The following is a 19,248-nucleotide window of genomic DNA, read 5'->3' as shown; positions in this document are numbered from 1 at the left end:
GAATTGTGGGGTTCTCAGAGGGAGCTCGCCGAGGAGTTTGAGAGAGGTGTTAATCTCTCACGCCCCTCGGAGGCTCGTGAGAGTGAGCTGCCAGATGAGCATGTGTTGTCACTAACATCCTCTGATCTGGCAGCAAGTGCTCTGCTGGCACCCAGCCCAAGAGAGCAGGAGATGGCTGATGAGGGTGAAGAGGATGTAGAACCCGAACCCTCACAGCCACCCTGTCCCCCACGTATGTTGAGAGGTTGAGTGTAATGGAACGCGCCTCAGCAATGCTTCAGTTGCCATGGGAGCGCTTGAGGGAAGAGACCGCTTGTGGCAGAATTGACGGCCATAACGCTCCAGCTCCTGTGAGCCTTTCATTCCTGCCCAATCTACACAATGAGATCGAAAAGTCATGGAAGAACCCGTATTCAGCGTGCATCCATCACCATTAGCGAGCGACCTACGCTGATGTTGAGGGGATGCGCGAACACGGATATGTGTCGATGCCCCCAGTTGATGAGACGTTCGCGAACTATCTCCCAGCTGGAGAGGCACCGACACTGAGTGCTCTGGCCCTGCCTTCTAAGCCACTAAAAAATGACATTGTGCTTAAATGGCAGGGCATACGCGGCGTTGGGTCTGGCTGGTGCTGCCTTGCACACAATGACTGTGTTGTAAGCATATCAGGCTGATTTGCTGAAAGATTTGGACCACGGTCGGGGTCTTTCTCCTGAGGCAGTGGACGAGCTGCACCAAACCACAGATTTAGCTCTCCAGGCCACCAAACAAACAGCCTCCGCTATCGAGCGTCTACGGCCACGGAGAGGCATCTGTTTTTGAACTTGGCTGACATCGGGGAGAAAGAAAAAGCCTTTCTTCTTGTTGCACCAGTGTTGCCTTCTGAACTTTTCGGCACCTCCGTCGAGGCGGTGGTGGGAAAGTTCAGAGAGGCAAAAGCACCCTCTGGCTGCATTTAAACCTTGCATAACACATCAGCCCTGAGGCTGGATCTATGATGAGTTATTCCTTCAATTTGGAACCCTTCTGTAGGTCTGCTGTCGGATTTGGTAGTAAGTGCGCTCTTCCGAGCTCTTAATGGTGATAGGCCTCCATTTTGCGAATGTTGTTCAGTAGGTCTCATCTCTTTATGAGAGTTCTAGTAAGGTTGAACAGTAGACCTAGGTTCCCTGTTAGAAATTATTAAGGGGTGTGTTAGGTAGGGTTTTTATAGGAGGGTGAAAATAGGACCCTGAAGATCCCATATAAGGTAGGCTATGCATACCCTTCCCATAGGCCTCCTCTTATGTTAGAGTCGTCAGGCTTATGTAGTGGGTAGTGCCAATCTGTGGTAGTGTACAGGTTGGCTTTATTATATGGAAAATTCTCTAGTAAGGTCACCATTCATCCGAGCATCAAACAGACATTTCTGTGTGAGATGGCTTCCTCCCTATCGGGATCTATTCTACTAAGTGCCACCGCACTGTCAAGCTCCAGATATAATGTATCAGGGTCAAGGCATATTATCTTGTATTTTTTAAAAGACAGATTTTATATTCTCACTAGTCAATCATTGGTCAATCATTGGCCCAATCACAAAGTCAATCACAAAGTCAATCAGTGGTCTTCGTTGGGCCACCTTGAAAGCCACCTTATACTAGAGCAGCAGTTTTGAGATTATAGCTCTGAACTTCACGTCAAGTCACCTTTATTTATATAGTGCTTTTTACAATACAGATTGTTTCAAAGCAGCTTTACAGTGATAACAGGAAAATAATGCAACAAAGTTTGTTTCTTCAGACATAGCCTCGATATCTGGCTAAGGCTTGGTAACTAGGAATTTGGTGGCGTTCTGCTAAGCATTCTCACCTCGAGCCTCTCAGTATCTGAGTGTAGGTTCCTTAGAGCTAGAGCCCATCAGGAGATTTTATTCCTGTAATCTAGTTTTTCCTAGTACTGGCCTCCTCTTACAAGCTTCTGAGGCTAGCTCTGCTAACAGTCTTGCTATCAAGTAGTTAGGCCTTAACAGGCCTCCTTGAAGGCGGTTCCCCAACCAGTTGGATGCTTAGTATTGCAAAGGCATTAAGTATCACGTTGCAGGCTCCCATGTAGCCTCCCTGATTCTAGCCCAGATTCCGGTCAATACTTGTCAGGTTGAGCATAGTGTTCCAGACTCTATCTGAGGATCGCTCTGTATGAATACTTAGCTCGCTAAGTCTGGTTGGAAGGTCGAAGGACTCTCACAAGGCCTCCCTGTTAGATCAGCCCCCTTTTAGAGTGCACTGTGTAGATCCAGGATCGAGTAGAGTTACTCCGCTCGTTTGCCAGTGTTCGAAAGCGTTATGCTGAGTTCTACTCTCCAGGATGCCCATCTCTATGATCAGGTCTGTGAGTGATTGCTGCCACTATATGCATTCCTCCCCATCAGATGCCTCCACAAGTTGAGGCAAATAATGTTTGAGACTCTGTTTAGGAAACAGACAGGTTGTTGGCAAGACTAGATCAGTAAATTAGACCAGGTCAGCCTCCCTGGTGGCATGTGGGGTTGACTTTATATCCCCCTCAGAAAGTGACTGGATGGGACTCCTTTCGGACCCCCCGGCCATATTCCCTTAAAGGACCCCTTCCTTTGAAGTTGTTGGTTCCAAGCCTTTGATTGGCCTTGGTAGGCCTTCGTTGTATCAGAGGCCTCTTTGAGGCTTATAGCTTGGGCAGTGGCCGTAGTGAATATTGTCACTGACAACCTTTATGTGACCTGAAGGGGTTATGTTTGGCATTTCAGTGAAACTTACGTTTTCTGCCATTTTTGTCACAGCCATAATTGGCATGCACTCCCCTCAGCAAGATGTTGTGGGTACTATATATCGTTCCCCAATAGCGTCATCAACGCAGTGCGAGTTCCCTTTCAAAAGGGAACGTCTCAGGTTACAACTGTAACCTATGTTCCCTGAGAACAGGAAACAAGACACTGCGGCCAATGACTGCCATGCCTCGGGGATGCCTGCTGAACGGTCCCTACAGACAATAAGTGGATGACACGTTCTCTAGGCCAGTGGTTCCCAAACTTTTTGAAAGCATGGCACCCCTTTATAGCATTTTTTTTTTCACGCCACCCCAACCCAATTAAACTAAACGTCCATGTGTATATACATATGTTTAATATTATTATGAAAATAGCATATAAATGATCAAAGGCTCAGAGGCTCACATTCCGTCCATTCACAATGGTTACTTTTGGTCTTCATAAACTTAATTTATTTTATTATCAAATGGAAGAGACACACTGCAACTCTAAACTCATTTGTGTATTTCTACCCAAACAAATAGTGTCATCATCTGTAGAGACTCAATTACATAAAAATACACACATAATGAAAAACATTAAGATATCATTGACTATTGTAAAGATATTGGAACTTGGCCTTCATTACATTTATTTTGTGTGAATTTTTTTCTTTCTTTATTTTTTTCTTTCTTTATGTATTCATTAAAGGTGCTATTGGTGATCTGGAAAATGCTAACTTTAGCCTGCTAGCATTGAAAGCATACGATCCCATCCTCCCTGCGAAACGCCGTCCAAAGCCACGCCTCCTCCAAAACACCATGAACACACACAGGCCAGAAGCGAGACGACCAGAGACAACGTTATTGGATTACATCATGTGTCATTCACCTGTGAAAAAACATTACAGTGAGTAACAGTACTACAATAATGAACGTAAACAACTGTTTGCCTGCCATTCTCGCTCTGTCTGCACAGTGTACGTGAAACGCGCTGATGACATATGATGTCTGCGTGAACAGGCTGTGCAGTGGTATGCAAACACACGTTGACTGACAGGGAACACATACTTTCATTTAATTCGGACCGAATGCAATGATTGAACGAACATTTTATTGTCCTACGCCTTCCACAGACTATATATATTTATAAAAATACATTTAGACCGCTTAACACAGTGATTGCTATTAGGATATGAGGAGACTTTCAACCAGCATAACAAAATATGTTTCTGCAGAGAATCACCTATTGCACCTTTAATGATTAATGTCAATTACCATTTATTTATAATATAATAATAACTGTTGTTTTAGCACTGTCTTTTTTTACTACAATTGTCCCATGTCAATAAAAGTACCACTTGCTTTCATTTAATTTTTTTATGTAATACCCTAATAGAGGCCTAATACCCTAATATAATTATATATTATAATACTAGGGGTAACAAGAATAATATTACAGTTTTTTTATAATTGCTTACACACTAAAAGTGGTACTTGAAACCATTCACTCATGTACTTTATCTTCAGACCAAGTCTGCAACACTGCAAGCACATTATATGCTTTACATTTAGTTTGCATTTGTAAAACAATCTGGTAACACTTTATAATAACTGCACGCTATTAATTATTAGTTAAGCAATAGTAAACAGTTAATTCATCATTTATAAAGCATTAATAGACATTAATAAGCAGTTTATATTTACAACTATAAATGCTTTATTCTTGATTTATAAGCATATCTATAATGTGTTTAATAATTGTATTTTCATACTTTATTAATGATCAGTTTATCAATTGTAAATTAAGTATTGCATTATTTACAAACCAGTTATTTAGGAGTTGTCAGTGGTTCATAAGATAAATTAGAAAGTGTAAGTAAATTATTAATAAACTATTTAAATGTACATTCATACATCGTATTATTCAGACATATAGTAATAGTTACTTAATGTGTCAATAAATGCTTTATTAACATGTGTTTCTACTGTAATTCATGGTTATTCAGGTAGTTATAAAGCATTTAGTAGTGGTCAGGTAACTATTTTGTAAGCTCATCTAAAGTGAGGACTATTTATGACTTGTAAAGCAGTTACAAAGGAGATTTAAAGGCTCAGTATCTTCTAAACAGAAAAAGGAAACAAACAGCACAGTAGCTATGTTTCCATCCACACGTTTTTATCCGAATTAAGTGATATCGAATGAAAAATGCCTTATGGAAACAGTAAAATTCGATTGAATTTCATGAATATCGACTCAAATTAAATATGTTCGGTCTCATTGGATTTTATCTTGATCGATATACGATATACTTATGCGATAAACGCTGATGGAAACGTTATTTGCTGAATATCGTCGGGCATTTACGTGCATCTGCATCATCATAGCAATGTGTTGATAGCGTCGTTGTTTTCTTATTATAGCTTGATACTGTATGTCGCTATCAGCTGGCACATAAGCATTATTACAACTTGTGCAATACTGATCATTTGTTGGTAGATGGCGCGATCCATTTTGTCTAGCAAAACTTTGTTCGCAAATGTTTGCTTGAATGTTGTGCGATTCAGTGCGAAAATTAATGGAAACACCTTAAAATGTCTCAAATCAATTCGATATACCAATTTGATCGCAAAACAGCATGTGACGTCATTACGCACAAGTTTCTATTCGCTTTAAAGCCGTTGGATGGAAACACACTTTCACCAGCTTTATTCGCATGAGTTTTTTTACCGAACTTCAGATAATTCGATTGACAAGTGGATGGAAACTTAGCTAGTGATACAGAACACAGAAATATTTAAGATGTAGGCCTATGAATGTACATTTAAATAGTTTATTAATCATTTACTTACACGTTCTAAGTGATCTTATGAACCAATGACAACTCCTAAATAACTGGTTTGTAAATAATGCAATACTTAATTTAGAAATGATAAATTGATCATTAATAAATGATAAAAATTCAATTATTAAATACATTATACTGTAGATATGCTTATAAGTTAAGAATACATAATTTATAGCTGTATTTATAAACTGCTTATTAATGTCTATTAATTCTTTTTAAATGAGAATTAACTGTTTACTAATGCTTAACTAATGATTAATAGCGTGCAGTTATTATAAAGTATTACCAACACAGTTCTCTACATTAGACACATCCCTCAAAACTAACAAGCTCATTTAGAAATTTAGAAAACACTGCCATTAACAATAAATGCCACAACAAATTCCCAAATTACTTATACCCAACGATCACGTGTGGAAACATTTATACATAAATTGATCACTTAGAAATCAAAACTCAATGTTTTGAGAAACAAATACATTTTTGACCCTTGCATTTCTGTTTATTTTGTAAATGTATACTGAATATGCATACAAGTCAAGTCACGTTTATTTCTGTTGCTTTTTACACAATACGGATTGTTTCAAAGCAGCTTCACAATATAGTAACAAATTCAAATTGTGCTGTAAAGCAGCTCTAACAAGCCAATTATGTCATTATTCAGCTCAAGTCAGTTCAGTTCAATAACAGTAAAGTTCATCAATTGTGCATACATACATAGTGTATTTGTACATGTACATGTGACAAACTCATGTACACTCCAATGTACACTAAACAAGCAAAAGACACAATATTGTAGTGTTTTACATTTTTCACAGAGTTACTGTACAAAAACACCATTTTTAGAAAGGTTTTAGTTTTGAATTAAGTGTTTGCTTTAGCAAGAGATGTGTGACGTTTAGCATCTTGTGTGCGTATTTTATGGTTTTGTGTGTAGAGTTTTAAGACATGGAGCCATAATTTCAGAAATTGTGTGTCTGGGTTCGAGGCCCGCACAGAGCAAGGCGATTGGGACCTGAGGGGTTACATAAGCAATTTTTAAAAACCTGTAATAATACATAATTAATATTAATGAAAATAAACTATTATTAAAAAGGTTCCTTATAACACAATATAATATTTAAATTATATAGGTCTTTCAAAACAGAATCAGAATGAGCTTTATTTTCCAAGTATATTTGCACACACAATGAATTTGTCTTGATGACAGGTGCTTCCAGTGCAGAAGTACAGACATAGTGCAGACATACATGGGAATTACACAGTAGATTTAAAATATAACAATAATATAAGAAACAAATTTAAATAATGTGATATATATAGTAGTAGAAATATAGAGAAAAAATATGTATTACATAGTTGTTTTAATGAATATACAAATATGTTATTTACAAGTGAACAGTTTATGATGTAATTTACAGATGTACAATTTTAGATGTTATGTACAAATGTACAGTTATGGTAGACCATGTACAGTTCTGTTCTTGTGCTTGGCTGTTCTGATGCTCAGTGCTCTGTAGTGCCTGCCAGAGGGCAACAGTTCAAAGAAAAAGTGTGCTGGGGTCCAAAGGGAGTGCAGGGGGGTTTCTCCTGAAGTCCACGATCATCTCTTGAGCGTGTTCTGCTCTAGGTTGTTGTGACAGTACCAGACAGCCAGCTGTTCAACATCCAGTTTGTAAGCAGACTCGTCACTGTTTTGGATGAGGCCGATGACTGTCATCTGAAAATTTCAGGAGCTTGACAGAGGGGTCTTTTGAAGTGCAGTCATTTGTGTACAGGGAGACGAGCAGTAAGGGGGAGAAAACACAACCCTGAGGAGCACCAGTGCTGATTGTGAGAGTCCTGGGTGTGAGTTTTCCCAGTCTCGCAAGCTGTTGACTGTCTGTAAGGAAGCTGGTGATCCACTGACAGATTGAGGTTGGCACAGAGAGCTGGGTCAGTTTGTCTGTGAGAAGATCAGGCATTATGGTATTGAAGGCCGAACTTAAGTCCACAAATAAGATACTTGCACAAGTCCCAGGTCTATCGAGTTGCAGGATATAATGCAGTCCAATGTTGACTGCATCATCCACAGACCTGTTTACTCTGTATGCAAACTGCAGGGGGTACAGCAAGGGTCCGGTGATGTTCTTCAGGTAGTTCAGCACCAGTCTTTCAAACGACTTCATGAAGTGAGAGCGACTGATCTGTAGTCATTAAGTCCATTTTTTGGGGACTGGAATGATAGTGGAGCGTTGGTCAGTGCAGACTTTTAAACAGGCAGGTGAAACACCGTCTGGGCCTGAAGCTTTCCTAATCTTTTGTTTTTTGAAGACCTTGCTCAATGCTCACGTCCTCCACACAGACCTTAAGTGCAGGTTGAATAGCAGGAGGAGAGTTGCAGGAGGTGTATGTGTGAAGTGCAGGTCAGAGCGGGTAAGGGGTTTGGGTTTTTCAAACCTGCAGTAAAATGCATTCAGATCCTCAGCCATTTGTTGATTCTCCACAGATTGGGGGGATGGTGACTTGTACTTTGTGATGGTTCTCAGGCCTGTCCAGACTGAATACGGGTCATTGGCTGAAAACTGTTTTTTCAGCTTTTCGGAGTATCGACTTTTAGCCACTCTGATCTTCTTTGATAGTTTGTTTCTGTCAGGACCACTATCGTCAAATACGATTGACAATTAGCATACAGTTTGGATTGGCGGTATGGTTCTGTTCTGGGCGAGAACTAGCATGGATAAGAGCAGGGAGAGCAGCAATAACCCTCCTTAGGGTAAACAGAACAGAACCAACATAAATGTATTGCAGATATCATTAATGTCAATATTTTAATGTAAAACATAATTCAAGAATTTAGTCTGATTCAAGGGGAATCAGAATCCCAAATCCTGACTGGACGAGAGGAGGAGCTGGGGATGGAGGAGGGTAATTAGCTAACATTAAACTGACATTCTTGTATAGTGTAGAAAACAGTGTCAACTAAAAATAGAAAACATGAAATTTGCATATAACAAATATTTTTATGGTGAAAAAACATCTTAACATTTTACCAGTGTGGCTCACATGATGACAAAACACTTTTTATTTTGGTGGCATTGGGAAATTTACTGCCACAATAACTTAGCCTGGATGCCAGCCGAACTTAGCCCCGCCCACAACATTTGAGGTCGGGAAGTTCGGTCTGGACTTGATCCGTTGTGGAGCAACTATGCTCGAACCAGAGCTGTTCGGACCAATCAAATTGTCAGGACGGGCTTTATACGATGATGAACAGATGATACACAGTAACGTAATCATCCACGTCACAATAGAGCGCTTGGGTTGAATTAGTTTACAACAAAGAAGACTGCAGCTGGAGAATTGAGATGTGTAGATTCTGCCATCGCGTCTGTTATAGAAGATATCGACAGCACATTAATTTTAAAAGAGGAATAGAGAACCGCGATCAAGGCATTTGTCGATCGGAAAGATGAATGAAGAACATACATCACTTACTCCATTGCTCTGATTGGTTGTAGGTCTATCCAATTGAGTGCAGAGGCATTTTCTTTCCTGGTTCGGTTGAAACACGCCCCTTAATTACAGCCCAATGGAGCAGTATCAGATTCACATTCTGACTAGAATCTGAGTATGACGACGTCAGGCTAACAATAACTAGGTTTTGAAGCATGAATTAAATGTTTTGGGTGAGTAATTGCATTTAGCAGACAATAGAGTTGTGATGTTCCAGCAAACAGTTGTGTCAATTGCACTTACAGTTTAGAGAATGTTAAGACTGTTTTGAAAAATGTGCCAAAGCGATTGAGAAAAACTGTAATATACTTTGCTTAAGATATTTCAACTGAAATGTTAAATTATATTTACTGTACAAATAAATCATTTTATCAGTGCATACTGGTTACATCGATGGTCATGGCTATATCATGATGTGCGTGGCTTTTATAAGGTTACTTAGATGGTCTGGATTCTGAGGATAATTGGATGGTAGTTAATGAGTGGTGTTTTTCCTGTGCAAAAGTCACCTCCACCGCAATGCTAAAGTACCATGAGAGGTTGCCAGGGCATTGCAGTTGCTAATATGTTCTGAGTACTCATTGTGTTTCTATGTGATTGCTAAATGTCAGTTTTAAATAGGTTGTTAGTATATTGTTATGTGGTTGAGGGTGTTGGGAGTAGTTGCAAGGGGCTTGCTTATTGATCTGTGGGTTTATCAGATCATAAACCTATGTGCAATTCTAACTGTGTGGCTTGACCAATCAAACGCTGAATATGAACCCATGGTAGTATTTCAGATGAAGTTATAAATGAGGAACAGGACTGGCCGTGGATAAGAACATGAGGCGGACAGCAGTAGCTGTAGCTGCATGCTGGAGAAGATCAGTAGTGTATCAATGAGTGACTGGGGGAGTGTGTCCTCAATGGATCGGGCCTGCAGGCCTTCTGCATATGCTGCACAGGATTACACTGATCCAACTTAATACTTAAGACCAAAGCATCATTCATAACTACAGCCACCATCTGGCATCGCTGCCCACCCGACCAGCCCACCGGATTAACTTTGAGGAAGATTCCAAGAGCGGGTGTATGCTGCACTCTCTAATACCTCAGATGGGTCAGCATCAGCGTGCACTGCTCTGGGTGGGATGCCTGTCACACCAATGACCAAAGTGCTTTAATTGCAGCCGCGGTCACTGCACTTATCCGTCTCAAACCTTCACTGATCTGCACTGACAGAGAATCGGCTAGCCAGTAAGAGACTGTTGAACAGTGGGTCAAATTTCAGAGGAGTGCTGTATTGTTGTAGGTTTGAGTCTTACACAGCAGAAAAAATCATTCTCAGAATAAATACTGTACTTTTGTACTGTTGACCAATAAAGTTTATTTTTGTAAACTCCTTGCTCCAGTTTTTTTTTATTTTCTTTTTTTTTATTTTTATCATTAGATATCTTGGTCAAACCTTGGTCCCTTTTCATTCTTCAATTAATAATTTTATTTATTTATTTAATGTACTTTACCGATCATTTAACTCTGCCTACGAAACAATCTATATTGTCTTCATGTTCATATACTGCATACCTGTAATGGATATTGAATATTTGCAAGGTATTTTTAAAAAAAGATATATATACATCTTTAAACATGAGCAAACACATTAGCTTCATTGATGGAGTCAAATTCAAAATCAAAATGTGTATGTCACTGTTCACAAATGCATGTATTCTTACAAACATGTTGGGTTTTCATGTTTTATAGGGACTTTCCAGAGACAATTATTTTTATACTGTGCAAACAATATTCTATCCCCTGACCCTAAACACAACCCTCAGTGGGGGAAGATGCATGGGCATTAATTTGCATTATTATATGGACATGTCCATTCAAGCATTTCATACAATGGGCTTAAACAGCTTTTACAGCAGATTTGGTTCACAAACAACTGACAGTCGTGACCTAAATATGATTTTCATTTACAGTAATAAATCTTAAAATTCTGCATTAGTAACTTAGTTTTCGTACCATCAGTCGCACATTCACTCAAACTCTGAGGATCTTTAATTAGTCAGACTTGTGAATTAAGCAGATTGGCATCTGAGGACTATTTCTCATTTTTCTCAGTTATTTTGCTTTATTTCCAGATTCTGGATTGTTCTTACGTACTAGAGCACGTTCACACATGCACACTCTTCAAAAACAGTGCTTTAAATCTCTTGATAAACTAAAACACTTAAATGACATTTGTATTTATTCTAAATAAAAGATATAGATTGTACTGAATGTTAGCTTGCTTATTTTGCTTAAGATTTATTGAGTCCACATGTCATGCAAACAAGAAACTATGCTTCTAACCACAGGTTGAGAGCTGTCATTCCAACTCAGAGGTGTATAGTCCTGGGGTCAGAAAGTAGAAGTCCTGCCATATGTTTATTCCACCCATGATTTCACTAAGTTCTATCTCCTGGCTGAATTAGCAAATCCAGGTGATTGGAACAAAATACTGAGGAGGACTTTTACGTTCTGAACCTGGACTTTACACCTCTGGCCACATGTCAGCCAAGAGCAAAAGAAATAAAACAGAACTTGACCTTATCGTAGCCACAAAACCTGTGTATATTAAATATGGTGTTGCTCAGCCTTAATAAGCCTGTTAACAAGCAGAATCACTGAAGAAAAGAAGAGAACAGAAATAGAGCCGAGCAGAAACACAAGAACTACAACTGACTTCAGCTACAGCCTTAGATGAAATCAACTGAAGAGAAAAGAAGACATTAAATCTGTGAAGATCTCAGCAGAGGAGGATTAAACAACTCCACCAAACAGCATTACCAGCTTCACTTATAATAACCAGACTGACAATATTTCTGTCAGATGTCTACAAAAGTTTTTATTGAGAATTAACAGAGGTTTAACTCTAATGTTTTTCATTTGAAGTCACCATAATAGTGATTAGTGTTTCCATTAGTTGGGCTCTTAACTCTTATTATATATTTTGTCCTTTTTTGGCTGCTGTGACAGTGTGTTTGTTAAACACATTTACAGCAGCAAAGAAGGCTAAAGTGAAATGAGATCAGGTGATGATGGTTACCTGTTGATGGTTTTATAATCATCATGAAATAGCCTGCTTCACTGATGTTTTTAAAATCTAGCAATTGTGTTCCATTAATATTTTCACTAGTGATGTGATGTTCGGCACAGAGGCTTCGAAGCTTGTCAAAAAAATGAAACATCACACATTGAAGCAGTGTATCAGAGCTTGATTCGTTTTGCCATAACCACGTGATCTGTGACGTCCGAAGCTTCGTTTCCACACACAGTCACGTGATTGCTTCAGATTCAGATTCAAAAATAGCGCGAACCCCTTGAGCAGGTTTCGAGTGTCATACCCTTCGGTAGTAGTAAAAAAAAGAAAGAAATAGACTTAGCCCTCACACTGTTGAACAAGTCCTGTTCCTTAATAAAAAAACATTAATTTATTAAATTACCCACAAAATTCACAAGCACTTCACCATTCCACAACAATTTTTATTTTTATTTTGATTATATATGCCTACATGAGCCTTGCCTATGAACTCGCAGGATTAGGACTAAGGCTAAAGTTTATGTGAATAAGGCTGCATTTGTAGATCAAAGCAGATTCATAAGAATTGTTTCTGTACAAGTGAATCCCATTTATTATTATTATTATTATTATTTTTCCCCATAAATTAACTCATACAGTTGTTTGTTCATATATTGTATAAGAACTAGATCAACATTAACACTTGAATTATGAGGATTAATTGTATTGCTTTGTGGTTTACAGAGCAGAAAGTGATTTATTAAATAAAAAATAAAAAAATAAAAAAACAGAAAGGACTGGGACAGAAAGGCAGCTTTTCCACCTTTTGACCACAAGATGTCGTTAGTGTGCAACGTGTTGAAAAGCTTTGAGTAATGAACCATTTTACGATACAGTCGAGGGGAAAAGCCCCAGTGCTTCACAAAGCTTCATTTCACCATCACTATTTTTCACATCACAACCCCTGTGTTACTACAGAATGATATCCAGCAAAAATATTAGCATCGGTTAGAAGATTTTAACAAACTTGAGCATTAAATGTAAATCTTCGATGATAAACACATACATTAATAATCAGCACATGAATCTCAACAATGAAGACAATCAAAAATACCTTGTTGCAATGTACAGAACTGCCAGCATGCATTGTAACATGAATAAATTATGCAGCTGAATGGTCCTATTATTTTGTTTAATTCTAAATATTTGCTTTGCAACAAAATTGTTATATATAAATGACATCAGTGATTCAGGCTATTTTATGATGATTTTAAAACCATCAACAATAACCATCATCACCTGATCTCGTTTCACTTAAAAGACAAAAAAAGACAAAAGATATAAAAAATAGTTAAGAGCCCAACTAATGGAAACACTAATCACTGTTATGGTGACTTCAAATGAAACACATTAAAGTTAAACCTTTGTTAATTCTTAATAACAACTTATGTAGACGTCTGACAGAAATAAAGTCAATCTGATTAGTAATAAGTGAAGCTGGTAATGCTGTTTGTGGAGTTGTTTAATCCTCCTCTGTTGAGATCTTCACAAATTTAATGTCTTCTTTTCTCTTCAGTGGATTTCATCTACTGTATCATTCAGACACACACAGACATCAAGAATCAGCATATGAATCTCAACAACGGTGATGATAAAACTGCAGTGCATGATGGGAGCCATTCAAAACTCATCAGTATTTCCCAGCATGCATTGCAGCATGAATAAATTATACTGAATTGCCTTAGTATTTTCTTTTATTATTATTATCTGCTTTTATTTTTTTTATTTTTTTTGTTGCAACTTTTTAGTAGCTTGTTTTGTGATTGAGCTTCTTTTACTTGTGTTTAGCATATTTCTTAAAAGTGTAACTAAGCATATATTTATTACCAATGTACTTCTAGTGCACTTGTTAGAAATATATTAAAAGTATGCTTGTGTTTAGCATTTTTCTTAAAAGTGTAACTAAGCATATATTTATTACCAATGTACTTCTAGTATACTTTTTTAGAAATATATTCAAATGCAATTCAATGTATTTTTAATGTACTTCAAATAAGCATGTTGGGAATACAAATGTATTATAAACATACTACTTGAACTTCAAGTATATTTTTAATACATGTAATACCACATCTTTTTCACCTGGGTATGTTTTTGGGAAACACCGACTCGTTGAAATATGCTGATAACAACGTAACTTGCGACCATAGTTGGCTAACAATGCTTTCGGGAAACGCACTCCAGATCAATTGAGTTGTTGACTCAAGAACAGATGCCATTGGATCAGGCCAATCCACAAATTAATAATTTAGTGTGATTAGCGAATAGCTAAAGAGGTGTATGTATGTTATTTAAATAAAGTCTCTCGAACTTGCATACGGACACACATTTGAAGGTAATAATTGTCACACGTAGGCGTAATTTATGGAAAAAAGATTTTTTCACTTTTAAAAAAATCTTTAGTTGACTAGCCCATTATTAATTTTGTTCCTTTGTGTTAAATAAGGGGCAATCTGGTGTTTTTAAATCATGCTGAGCAATCATGCTGTTATCAGTGGTGGTGGCTCGCACACAGATGAGCAAAATATTTTGATTTATTGTAATCTATTGTATGTTAGTAGATGTAAGGATGAAATGATCAGAATATGTGAGATTTTAACCCGCGCTAGCAAATATTTATGATTGGAATCTATTTCGGAGTTGGATATTTGAAAAAAAATAACATAATAATTAAATAAATCTGTTTTTCTTTTTATTTATTTATTTTGTCACAGATCCCAGAAGAGGAATTCATAATCATGACAACAGATTCTTCAGACTCTCTAAACACCTCTGCAGAAAACCTGTGCCTTTGATCAAACCCTGTGAATCAGTCGTTTTCTGGACATTTATGGGACCAACATATGATGACTTGTACTCCACTTCTGACAGACACCTTTATGGACTGAACAGGTGTCATGTAAATCCATGGATTCCAACAAATATGTATAGAACATAAATCATGTTAGAGGAAATCCCATGTGCAATATTAGTCTATTTTAGAGTGAACTTTATTTCTAAGTAAATTTTGGATGACTATGTTCAGTTGGTTTATTTTTGTAAAGCTTTTTCCTGATGTATATTTTTCTAAAACAGTATTGTTCTCCAACGGAGACACTTCTGAACACCTATAGATAAAATAGTATTAGGCAAAGAAAATGCCTCCTTTCTTAAACAGGGGAAAAGCCATAGTACCTCTCATCAACAACAGTGATCATGTTAAGAATGGCATTTGCTGATTTGTGTGTCATCCTTACATACTGTACGTGTGCCCTATAATTTAAACAATTTGATGACTAAGAGAAATTTAATATTTGGATCTGATGTTTTATTTAGTAAAAAATTATCATGATTTTGATATGATTATCCAACGCTATCTTACCCTGGAAATCCAGAGTTCTCGCGAGAGCACAAGTTGAATTTGCTCAGCGAGTTACTCTGGCGTCGAGTAATGATGCTCATTAAATATGCCCTTGTATCCGAGCTGCACCAATCACATCGGGTTATCTGATATAGGTGGGTCAGAGGCGAGCTAAACAGATGACGACATCACTGTGACGTTGAAGTCATTAGTAAATATTGCAAGATGGTAATGGATGAACACCAGTTGTTTGAAACGGCTTTGGCCGCTACAATGAACGAGTTAGACTTGGCTTTTTATCTAAAAGAGGAACAGAAGACGCCGGTCATAGTGTTATCCAATTGCGTGCAGTGAGATTTTCAAATGCATGCTTGGTGCCGCCCCTCGAGCTGGCCGATTTTCATTAGTCGATGCCAGACCCTTAATCTTTCAGATTCCAGGCCAGGTTATTTCCAGGCTAACGCTATCTCACAACCAATTTGTACAAATTCGTACGATTTGTCTAAACCCCAGTGATGGGTAGGTTTAGGGGTGAGGTCAGGGATAGGTAATTCGTGCGAATTCATACGAATTGGCCAACTCATAAAATATGTACAATTTAGCAAAAATCGTACGAGTGAGGTCGTATGAATTCGTACGAATTAGCCACCTTGTAAAATACATATGAATTGCCTTGAGATCGGGTTGGATTATCATGTTTCAAATCGACAGCTTTTATTGATTTTCTTAATGTGTGCTTTTCGTGTTTAGGTCTCAAAACGCACATGTGATGAAATATCTATATTGTTTTAGATTTATCTGGTTCTAAATGAAGAAATAAGAGCATAGTCTTTTATATTGTACTACACTAGCAAATCAAAATATTTCACTTTGCTGTTGTTCACAAATGTTGAGTCTAATACATATATTCTGCAAATATGCAACCTTTTCTCCCAAAACCAATGTGTGCTTCACATCATTACCTTTAGTGACAGACATTTTGATGACAAATTGACGAGGGGGCTCTGATTTTCATTACTTCATAAAATATAATAATAATAATGGTTATAGAATTTATGAATTAAGTTGGATTATATGTTTCAACTGTAAAATATATAAAGTCTTGCCTAATGCTGAAGTTACAGCAAAAAAAGAAAAGAAAAAAAAAACTGTCAACTATGTTACTCAGAATATTAAGTATAGATCACTATTTATTTTATTGTCATTCATTCTGAAGAATGAATTGTCATTGTGTTGCTGCACAAAATATATCTTTAAGATACAAATTAAATAATGTTCAGATTTGTCAACTGTCATGTCAACTGTTACCTTTTTTTACATTGTCAGTGACTTAAATTGACTTGAAAATGCTGCTTCTGACATGCTATAAAGTGCATTTTATATCCCCGCAGGTAGGACTTTTGCATACCAAACTCAAAAGTATGAAACTGATCTATACTGTAGATTTAGCTTATATTAAAAAAAAAAAAAAGAAAAAGAAAAAAAGAAAGAAAAAAACGTTACTATACCTATACCCATGAGAATATCAGTTCATTAAAATCTTAACATCTGTGTCATCTGACCCTGTGGATGCATTCCTTGATATGTACCAGTAAGTATACTGCTATTTACGGCATATCCACATTGATATCTGTGTAACAAAGTATGCTGAGGCTTTGAAATACATTGTGGATTATTTCCAAATGCTTGATTAGAAGTGTAGAGAACACTTGTGTCCTTTAAGCTGCTGTCTTTAGACCGTTTGGCCAGGATGTGGCTACACAAGGATCCAGTGCGTCATCTGTTGCAACTCTAACAGAACATCTAACAGAAGTTGATCTTGGATGCCTGAATTATTTTTTTTTTTTTTTTATGTCCATGTTATGACACATTTGTACAATATTCACACTATTAAACCACCAACATGAAAATATGACACACTAAATCATGACTTAATGATTGATGAATTATTTATTTATTTATTTATTTATTTATGAATGACAGGTGCCCTGGTTTGAGAGAAAAAACTTGAGAAGTTTTTTGGGCAGTATATTTTCTTAATTCACCTGTCATTGGCAGAAAGGTAATTTTGTACTCTGGCTACAGTAGAGGAAATATTTATTGTTGGATGGAATGGCACAAAAGTTCTCAGAACACATGTACGGGTCATGCAATTGTACTGGGATTTTATGGAGATGCTGGGGAAAACTGATCTGATTTATCTGAATAGATGTAGTGTTTTACAAAATCATACAGTCATGTCTATATAAACAGTGCTTTATTTATTTGTTACTTCACTCACGTCTTTGTCAAGTGTTGCTTATTCTGTTCTGTTATGAGAGGGAAATATCTCAATAAAATGTTAAATTTGTCATTGTCCTAATGAACATGTTGTTTATATGAATTGTTGATGAGTATGTTCATTTTTCATCCTGTCACTGAATAGAGCTTGTGAGAATTGAATGGATCTGAATCGTTTTCCCCAGAAACCCCAGCAAAGCTGGCAAACTGGTTTTATCCACAGAACTAGATCGGGTAACACTTTATTCTACAGTGTCATTGTTACATACTGTATGTTACATGCAGTTACTATAGTAATAACTATAAATGATGCATAATTACATGCAATTAACCCTAAACAAAACCCTAATCATAACCCTATAGTTAATTATTATATTAATCAGTACTTAAATGTATAATTACAGTGTAACAAAGACACCTTAAAATAAAGTGTAACCCTAGATTGTTTCGCTTCCCTTATTTTCACAAATATTCTCATTAATATGCAGGACACTTTGCGTAAAATTAAAGTGTATTTTAGAGTAAATGTTCATGCATATTTATACATACAGTGTCCTGGGTACAGAAATGGCACCTATAAAGTTTTCTGTGACGGGTAAGTTTTGGGGGATAGAATATACCGTTTTTACACTGTAAGCCCATTTATCGGTCCAAATGGGGGTTTCCGCCAGAACGGGTGAAGATCTCTGCGTGTTACTGTCTTTCCGCGTGGCAAAGTAATTTAATTCCATTTAAGCTTTTATCTGACTCCATTTTATATCTGACTACATTTTATCACAACCTCGAATTTAAGTTAGATTGCCAATTGGTTATTGGTCAATTATATAATAGTTTAGCAATATATTTGATTGTTCTATTTAACTCTTTACTTATATTTTACCCGTTCATATTAGAAAGCTGTCACTAAACAGAGGTAATTGCTATATACCTGAGATCGGTCACATTCATGCTTACATAATCAAAGATACTTTGGTATAGCCCCCGTGATTGCATACACTTGAAATTAAAGTAACGTTTACTTCAGTAGAGGTATGGCCACTACTACAGATGTAAGTCAACCAACTTTACTTCTCTTAATAGCTTTGGTTTGGCCATGCCGTTGTTTCCCACGTACACTTATCTAAAGTAACATTAAATTAAAACAGAGGTAAGACACACCCAGATTTAGATTGGTCAAGCAGCACTTTTGCTGCCCTAATGGAAATTCACTTCTTGTCTTTGCAAAACACGTACACTTGAATTAGCGCCAAATATTCGTCACTAATCTGACGCAAAACATGCGGTAACATACAAATCCTTTAATCTACTTTGGAAAACAATTTCAGAGTCAGTCAGAATAAAATCAGATGTAATAATTTATTATGTCAGGTAAAAGTATCATGGCAATTTCATAATCAGTTCAAAGATAATAAATACAA

The 19,248-nt window shown here is 37.1% G+C and overlaps 1 protein-coding gene across 2 annotated transcripts in view; it reads left to right on the top strand.

Annotated features, from left to right (window-relative positions):
• Window positions 1-17,900, top strand: part of LOC311081319 (potassium voltage-gated channel subfamily A member 1) — a 70,943-nt gene extending 53,043 nt beyond the window's left edge. The window contains exons 2-3 of one of the 2 annotated variants that reach the window (XM_084111832.1): window positions 3,476-3,673; window positions 14,925-17,900. The gene's annotated coding sequence lies outside the window, so the exon portion shown is untranslated. The remainder of the gene's footprint in view (window positions 1-3,475; window positions 3,674-14,924) is intronic. The other variant, XM_084111831.1, reaches the window with a different exon arrangement.
• The last annotated feature ends 1,348 nt before the right edge of the window (window positions 17,901-19,248 follow it).

Source organism: Abramis brama (genome assembly GCF_963993115.1).
Source record: "Abramis brama genome assembly, chromosome: 4".
Classification (NCBI taxonomy): Eukaryota; Metazoa; Chordata; class Actinopteri; order Cypriniformes; family Leuciscidae; genus Abramis; species Abramis brama.
Note: the sequence above shows the minus strand (reverse complement) of the source record. Positions and strands in the feature narration are given on the sequence as shown.